General features: G+C 38.4%; 1 protein-coding gene across 1 annotated transcript in view; it reads left to right on the top strand.

Moving 5' to 3' along the window:
- map2 (microtubule-associated protein 2) overlaps positions 1–7,987 on the top strand; it is a 96,622-nt gene that overhangs the window by 23,933 nt on the left and 64,702 nt on the right. The window contains exon 2 of the mRNA XM_042226226.1: positions 6,945–6,997. The gene's annotated coding sequence lies outside the window, so the exon portion shown is untranslated. The remainder of the gene's footprint in view (positions 1–6,944; positions 6,998–7,987) is intronic.

Here is a 7,987-nt window from a genome sequence, read left to right as displayed (position 1 = left end):
CTTGAATAGAATAAAGGGCAGCCAACTTCCAAAGACGAGCTTTAGATGTTCTTCAAGAAGCATGGAAAACTATTCCTGAAGACTACTTTAATAAGAAAGCTTAACTAAGAGAGTTCAGGATATATGGAAGAATAAAGTTGGTCCTACCAAATATTGATTTTCAAGCTTGTTTGAATTGTGCAAACTTGGTGTATCGTATGCTGTATTTCCATCTCTGTTTGCGCGTTTCAATAAATTAGGAAAATGGGAAACGGGTACACTAACCACATATACAGAAATGATGGGTGACTCAAGACTTGGAAACTCAGCCATGGAAAGTCATTCCATGAAGACTCAAGACAAGACTGTCACAGTTCTGTATTTAGTGTTTTAAAAACATCACTAATTAGGATTATTTTCCACAATCAAGGCTGTTTTATAAGCCACTTTTAAGTGAAACATTGACTTAATTCTCAAATGTAAAAATGCAACACATCTGACTCTGTACTTTTACTTATTGGTACTGATTACATGAAGGTGCTCTCTCTTTTATGAGTTGAATATGTCTGCCTTTTTAACCATAGAACTAAAAAGAGAAGACCTATTTCACCATAGGACAGAAGAAGTTTAAAGTTTTCGTAGACGCGTCATCTACCTGACTTTGTTAAAGTCGTGTCTGTAGTAATCTGTAGAGTGTGAATAACACTGGCTCTCATATCCTAGTCTAAAATAAATACACTATCTTGACTAATTGTTGGACACTAGATTATGAAAGGCTTAAACTACTGTGGATTTTCTAAGGAGTTAAGCACATATTTCTGCTGACAGCTTTAAGGTCAGATCAAGGTCAAAGATCCTAACAAATTAAACTACATCGGTCACATAGACAGTCAGTGTATCGGCTGGTTAAAAGTGACTGTTTTTTTTTCCCTCCCCGTCATGACATTCTGACTTAATTTGTCCAAGCAGAGAGGAGAAAAACTGGGCCCATTGGTTACATGACAGGGAATCAACAATGAGGAGAGATGTATGGCATAATTGTTTTATTTGCCGTCTTTTCTTTTTTCTATTTCTCTGTTCCCTGTGGCCTTTTGCTAACCCCAATTACATGCTTGCTTTCTTTGCCCTGCTGCCTCCTGGTGTGCATATCCTGTTGGCATAAGGAGCTTTGGCCGCTTTTCTAAGAGACCAGAGTCTGTTCCCATCAGTGGAGCTGTCTGTTTGCATGGGAGTTTTGACTTGGTAGATTAATCCATGTTTACCACAACACAGTTAGGGATGTAACTAACTAGATACCAAGCCAGATTGATTGAGTGAAAATGAAGCTACAGGGATTGTGGTGTAATAAATGAAGTATCAGTGCTGGCTGTAGTGATCTTTGTGTTATTTGTCATTACAGTTGAGGACGGTCACAGACAGTTGTACAGGTTTTGTTTATAGTGCATCAAAATGATGCACTATAAACAAAACTGCCTGTCATTTACAGGAAGAAAAAGACCTTGAGGATGTCGATGTCCTCCTATAATAGCTGTTAACTCAATTCAGGTATTTTGCAGATGCAAACCAGAACTAGATCAAATTTGCATGGATTCTCTTTTTTTGTTGCTTAAATCTAATCTCATCACATCATAGTTTATTCCTTTGTTTTGTTTTTTTCTTTCTTTTCAGGGAATTAACTTGTCCTAAGTGGGCATTTCTTCCAGGCTGAAATATACCTGTCATCAGTTCCAATAAAAGGAAATGATGTTTGGCAGCTACAGAGTTACTGGCTAAATTTAGTCCCCAAGACAACTTCTAATTCCCTTTGTTGGGGACTGTTTGGCTGTCTCGGTTTTGGTGTGATGGTGATTCATAGTTATTTTGCACCTGGGCCACAAGAGATTTTCTGGGCCTCTGAAAGCACACACACAGGCAGATCCAACACACATCCTGCAAGTAACCTGTTGTGGTTGTAGCTCATAGCATACACAAACACAATGTCTGCTTTAGAGTGGAGCATTTAAAGGAAGCTTACAGGTGAAGCCTGCAGTGCATTTCTTTGTTTTTTAATTGATAAAACTGTGGTTTTGACCTGGAACTTGAACCAAGGTACAGAGAAAAGGCACCAATAAATGCTGAAGTTGGATGTCTTGCAGGTCATACAGCTTCACAACATTCAGTTATGATGCTTTTACATACGGTTTATTTGTAAGTGTTGCTTTGGGAAATAATACAATTTGAACGCTTGTTGGAGCCATTTCCTACTGAAGGTAAAACGTGAAGCGATTTAAGTCTTATTGCTTGTGACTGATTACAGGGCGTTTTAAATGATGATGGAAATTCAGTCAGAGACTGTGATAATGGAAGGGACTGTTGTGTTCATGAGAAGTTGTCTGTTAAGCTTTCATTTGTGACCAGATGCAGACTGGCATTAGTTGGATAAAGCTGTGAAACAAGCGCAGACACTGAATAAATGCTGGCTGACGGGTTTGACTGACACGCCTACTGCATGACAGGGATTTGAGAAGTTAGCATTATAAGTACAAGTGAATAACTAAGAATGGCATGCCATAGCTGTTTTCGTGACAGCTTTAACACATTCATAATTTTGATTAAAAAAGGGAGATTAGCTATAAAAAAAACCCTGCCTATCTCCATCTTTTTGTTGTCTCTCAAACCTCCATCTTCCTCTTTATGTTGAGCTGTTGTCCTTGGGCACGTCTTTCAGTCTGAAAGTCATCTTTCAGTCTGAAAGTCATCTTTCAGTCTGAAAGTCATCTTTCAGTCTGAAAGTCATCTTTCAGATTTGGCAAATCAGTAAATAATATTTTTTTAATGGTCACAGATATTTACACTAACTATTGAAATGCCTTATATTTAACGCACACAACTGTGACATTTCTTCTCAGCCTCTTAATGTCGAAAAATGTCGTAGCCACTTCAGCCAAAGTGGGCAAGTAGATGGTATATTGTAACAAAATAACGTTGTGTAAACACAGAAATATACTCACACACATATACAAATGCAACTACAGCTACCAGCAAGGAAACAAATGAAGAAGTCCAGACTCATCTTTAATGCTGAAAAGATTTTTTTAAACTTTTGAAGTATAGCAAAGTCACATATTTTCTTCCATAATTGCTAATATTACACTGACCTACACATTATAAAATTCAAATGACATGGAGCTTTGTTTTTGCAAAAGTTGAGTGATCCTCAGTGGACATACCAGAGCACGTAGTTGTTGCTGTGGGTGCAGCTTTATGGTTGCTCTACAGCCACTGGGGTAAGAATTATTTGCAATTGCAAAAGCACAACATCAGAGAATTCTCTTTTAATTAGTTAAGGGACTGATGTACCATATGTATGTGTGTGTCTCTGAGTCTGAGAGTGAGAGAGAGGAACGTAACTGTATTTTAGGGCACAGTAAAAAAAAAAAAAAAAAAAAAAGGGGGGGGTCATTGGTGTAAGTTTTGGAATTGGTGTAATTAAATAATCTCCATAAAAGAGGGAGATAAATATAAACATTTTTTTTAAATTCTGAAAAACAATCTATTAGCTAAAAGGAAATGAATCAGTAGATTAAATCTTTGACTGAAATCTGCTGCAATGCTGATTTTCATGTATTGTTTATATTTTGTTGTCTGGTTGTTTTTTGTTGTGATATGAATAACATAGTCAAATTTTTTTTGGATATTACATTGAACATCACCTCTATGTTTGAGGTATCAAGTGACTCATGAGCCAAAGCAGATGGTTATAGAATCGCACCTTTAGCTTGTTTAGGGGAGCTTATGCCAAAAGGTGTTGAAAGGAAGACTACACTAGATTGAAACTTTAGGAGTAAGGATATGAATTCTCCAAATGTGGGAGTAGAATAGTTTTTTCCCTCTCTTAGCCATATTTAAGATAAGATAACCTTTATTAGTCCCACACGTGGGAAATTTGTTTTGTCACAGCAGGAAGTGGACAGAGCAAAAGTTATGAGGCAAAAATTAGAATACAATAAGAATAAATACAGTACACAACTGTACAGAATAGAATAAAATAAAATACTATATACAGTAGAATAAAATAAAATAAATATACAATAAGATAAAAATAGAATACAAATACAAATACTATATACAACTGAGTAAAAATACAACGATGACAGAAAGGATTATTTGGAAATTCATTCAGGATAGACAAAGAACTCCTGGATATGTTTTGTGCAAAAGCTGCATTTTCTAAGGAATTTTCTAAGAAATATCTGAATCCTTCTGATGAAGGTCTTTCTCCTGAAAGCTATTCTCCCTTTCGGCCCATTCAGCGGCAAGAGTATAAACACTGCCATCTTTTTACTGTCGTACGTTAATCAGGAGCTTTTGAACCTTTTTCCAGTTGTGTTCCATTCATGGGCAGAATATCGTGGCACAGCAGATGTCTGGAGATGGTCCAGTTCAGGTATGGGGGTGGGTAGTAAGATCCCTTTTTTATTTTTCTGGACATGGATTTAATACTCCAGAAGTGAAGGAATCAGTGATGTGTAATCTATGTCTGACAGTACAAAGTTATTCGTGATAACCTGTGAACAGTCTGCAGCAGGGAATTCATAAACAGCATTTCTTTACATTATAGAGTTTCTGGAGATGCTTCTTTGCAGTATTATATAATGGCTGAAATTAATGTAATGACGTGATGAATGAGAATGCAAGTTTTTAAGATGAGTTTTTTCTCTACAGCTCACTGCCCTGACTGTTAACAGGAGCGTGATGAATTCAATGAAGGGACTTTGGTAGCGCTGTTGCTGAGTCATTATTTTCCAATTAGACTCTTAGTCAGCGCTTTAAGCCAAATACTCATCTTTTAAGGGATGGCAAGCGGGTTTAAAGTGGAAAGGAAAAAGCTGTTTGATGGTTTTTCCAAATGTACAGCAGTATTATACTTCTACCATACATATTCTTTATTTTGGTCACAAGAAGATCGGATTTTTAGTATCTTTGCTTAACAGCTTGTCACCACTGCTTCCTGGCATTAATGTTGCTCTTCATTATGTCAGGTAGTTAGGTGTCAGGTGATTTTGAGACTGGGTTTGTAAAAATGTATGTTCTTCGATAATTTTACATGCTTTTTACCACAGAAACTGTGATGATTTGACCTTAAAAATAGATTTCACTTAGCTGCATCATAGCTGATAATCATTTAAGCGTGTAGGGCTCCAGCAATAAGATAAGACAAGGAAAGGAAATGGTTTGCAAGAGTACTTTATAAAATAAATAAAATGAATGACTTCTGACACCTTATTTCCAGATCACTAATGAGAATGAAGCAATTTGTAAAGAAAATTCATCAAAAGGGATAGAATATTTGAAACACTATATTTCAAAAAGTATTCGCTTGTCTGCCTTCACACACATAGGAATTTAAATGACATTCCATTCTTAATCTACAGGGTTTAATATGATGATGACCCACCCTTTGCAACTATAACGGCTTCAACTCTTCTGGGGAGGTTTTCCACAAGGTGTAGGATTTTGTTTATGGGAATTTTTGCCCATTCTTCCTAAAACACATTTATGGTTTGGTGTTTTGTGGGGTTGAGGTCAGTACTCTGTGCAGGGCAGTCAATTTCTTCCACACCAAACTTGCTCATTGATGTCTTTATTGACCTTGCTTTGTGCTCTGGTGTGCAGTCATATTGGAACGAGAAGAGCCCATCCCCAAACTCTTCTCACAAAGTTGGAGACATGAAATTGTCGAAAATATCGTGGTATGCTGAAATATTAAGAGTTACCTTCACTGGAACTAAGGGGCCGAGCTTAAATCCTGAAGAACAACCCCACACCATAATCCCCCACCACCAAACTTTACACATAAACAATGGAGTCAGACACATATCATTGTCTTGGCACTGCCAAACACAGACTTGTCTATCAGATTGCCAGATGGGAAGTGTGATCTCCATCTGCACTGCTCTAGAGGCCAGTGGTGGGGTGCTTTACGCCACTGCATCCAACGCTTTGCATTGCACTTGGCGATGTAAGGCTTGATTGTAGCTGCTCAGCCATGGAAACTCATTCCATGGCTCTCTACACATTGTTCATATAGTCTTCAGATTATCTCAAGAAGTTTGGAGGTCTTTAGCGATGGACTCGATGTAGAAAGTTGTCGATCTCTTACATGGCCTACCACTCTGTGGCTGAGGTTTTGTTCCCGATTGCTTCCAGTTTATTATAATACCACTAACAATTGACCGTGGAATATTTAGTACCAAGGAAATTTCACAACTGCACTTGTTGCACAGGTGGCTTGCTATCACGTTTTGATGTTGAAATTCACTGAGCTGAGAGCGACCCATTCTTCATATTTCTGACAACATAGTGTATTTCTACTAGAAGTTTTGGTCAAGTTACTTGAAAATAGTAATTAGTTACTAATTACTGTGGGTATCTTTTCCGAAGATACCCACAGTAGCCTGTAATGTCCTGGTGTTCTGGTATGTTTGGACTGTGCATGTCAGACTAAAGCTAATTTTTGTGTGTCTGCAAATGGAACTGCAGGTTGTGTGTATCTTTAAGAAGTAGAAAACAGGGAGGCAGACATAGCTGCTAGTCTTTGTGGCTGCAGATGTGGCATCAACAGGCACACACACCCTGATGGGGCCTTCGTTTTTTTTTACTGTCTTTTCATCTCTTTCACTCCTGTGCAGGCTCAGCAATTTTCTCACCTATACTTCTCCCCTTTCCTTTCATTTGGCCCTAGATGCTGTGATGTGTTGTGTGTGTGTGTGTGTGTGCTACCGTGTTGTGGGTGTGGTTGGTGTTGTGTGTGTTGTGTGTGTGTGTGTGTGTGTGTGTGTGTGTGTGTGTGATGTGTGTGTGTGCTCACTGCACACCCAAAGTACTGGCAGCCTAATCTAATCTCCCTCCTCCCTCTCTCCCTTCCTCCCTCTTTTTCTCCCCCCACTACTGTTCTTTCCCCTTATCCTCCCTCATCCTTTCAGGTCTCGGATGTTATCCTTTCTTGTGAGCCTCGAACAACATTTCATCTAGCCAGGTGAGCTTCTCAATCTCTCCCCCTTTCTCTTTGTGTTGTCATCTCAGCCTCTGTCTCTTCCTCTCTGTCTCCACCGCATATGCTTTTGGGTGCTGCTGCAAAGATGCTGCGTCACTGTGCCTGTTTCATATGGACACAATTGCTGTTTCAGACCAGTAACAGAAAAAAACAAATGTTTTTCTCTTGTTTCACTTCTTTCTCCTTTTGAGCCACCTTGTCATGCTGGGGAATTGTTTGTGTATGTGTACCTGAATATGTGAAGGTATTGTTTTTATGATGAATCCAGCAGTCTGTGAAAGTATAACAACATGCATTGTGTATCTGTCATTTGTTCAGTATGTCTGAGAGCATGTGCCTGAAACAACTGTGTGATTAGTGCTTTGTGTGTGTGTGTGTGTGGACATGTCTAGACGGTCCCAGACAGGCAGTATGACTTTCACGTGGTTAATGTGCAGATTGGAAACGTGCATTATCCCAACTAATGAAGACACTGCAGATTCACTCTGATTGTCAAAAATTACTTCTGCTTTCAAGTGTTGTCAACTGTTATCCAATTGGATGCCACTAATTGAAAAGTTGGAAGAAAAATAAATGACGAAATCACCAACCTCAGCTTTTATCTTTTTTATCCAGTTTTGGATGAAGCAGTATAGCTACGGTGGCCCTGAGAGGTCAAATGCACTACTTAGGAAAAAAATAAGTAAATAGAAAAATGCTGCAAAAGCCAAAAGAAAAAAATTATGAAAGAAAATGGAAGTGTTTTTGGGAGATAATGATGTGATGAAACAGCTGCAAACATCACAAGCTAACAGTAGCAAACATGAATCAAATAGACACACATCACCTGCATTTCACTGTCTGTTTCGAATCTCAGTGTAATCCTTTGCATGTTTTGCTTTCTGTCACTTCCGCAGCTTGTCCGTCAAGTTATCATGTCCCAGAAACACTTCAGCTTTCCTTTGTGATTTTAAAAACAATGTGTGTGTGTGT

Source organism: Haplochromis burtoni, unplaced genomic scaffold, assembly GCF_018398535.1.
Source record: "Haplochromis burtoni strain Fernald_Lab_line unplaced genomic scaffold, NCSU_Asbu1 Contig_202, whole genome shotgun sequence".
NCBI lineage: Eukaryota > Metazoa > Chordata > Actinopteri > Cichliformes > Cichlidae > Haplochromis > Haplochromis burtoni.
Note: the sequence above shows the minus strand (reverse complement) of the source record. Positions and strands in the feature narration are given on the sequence as shown.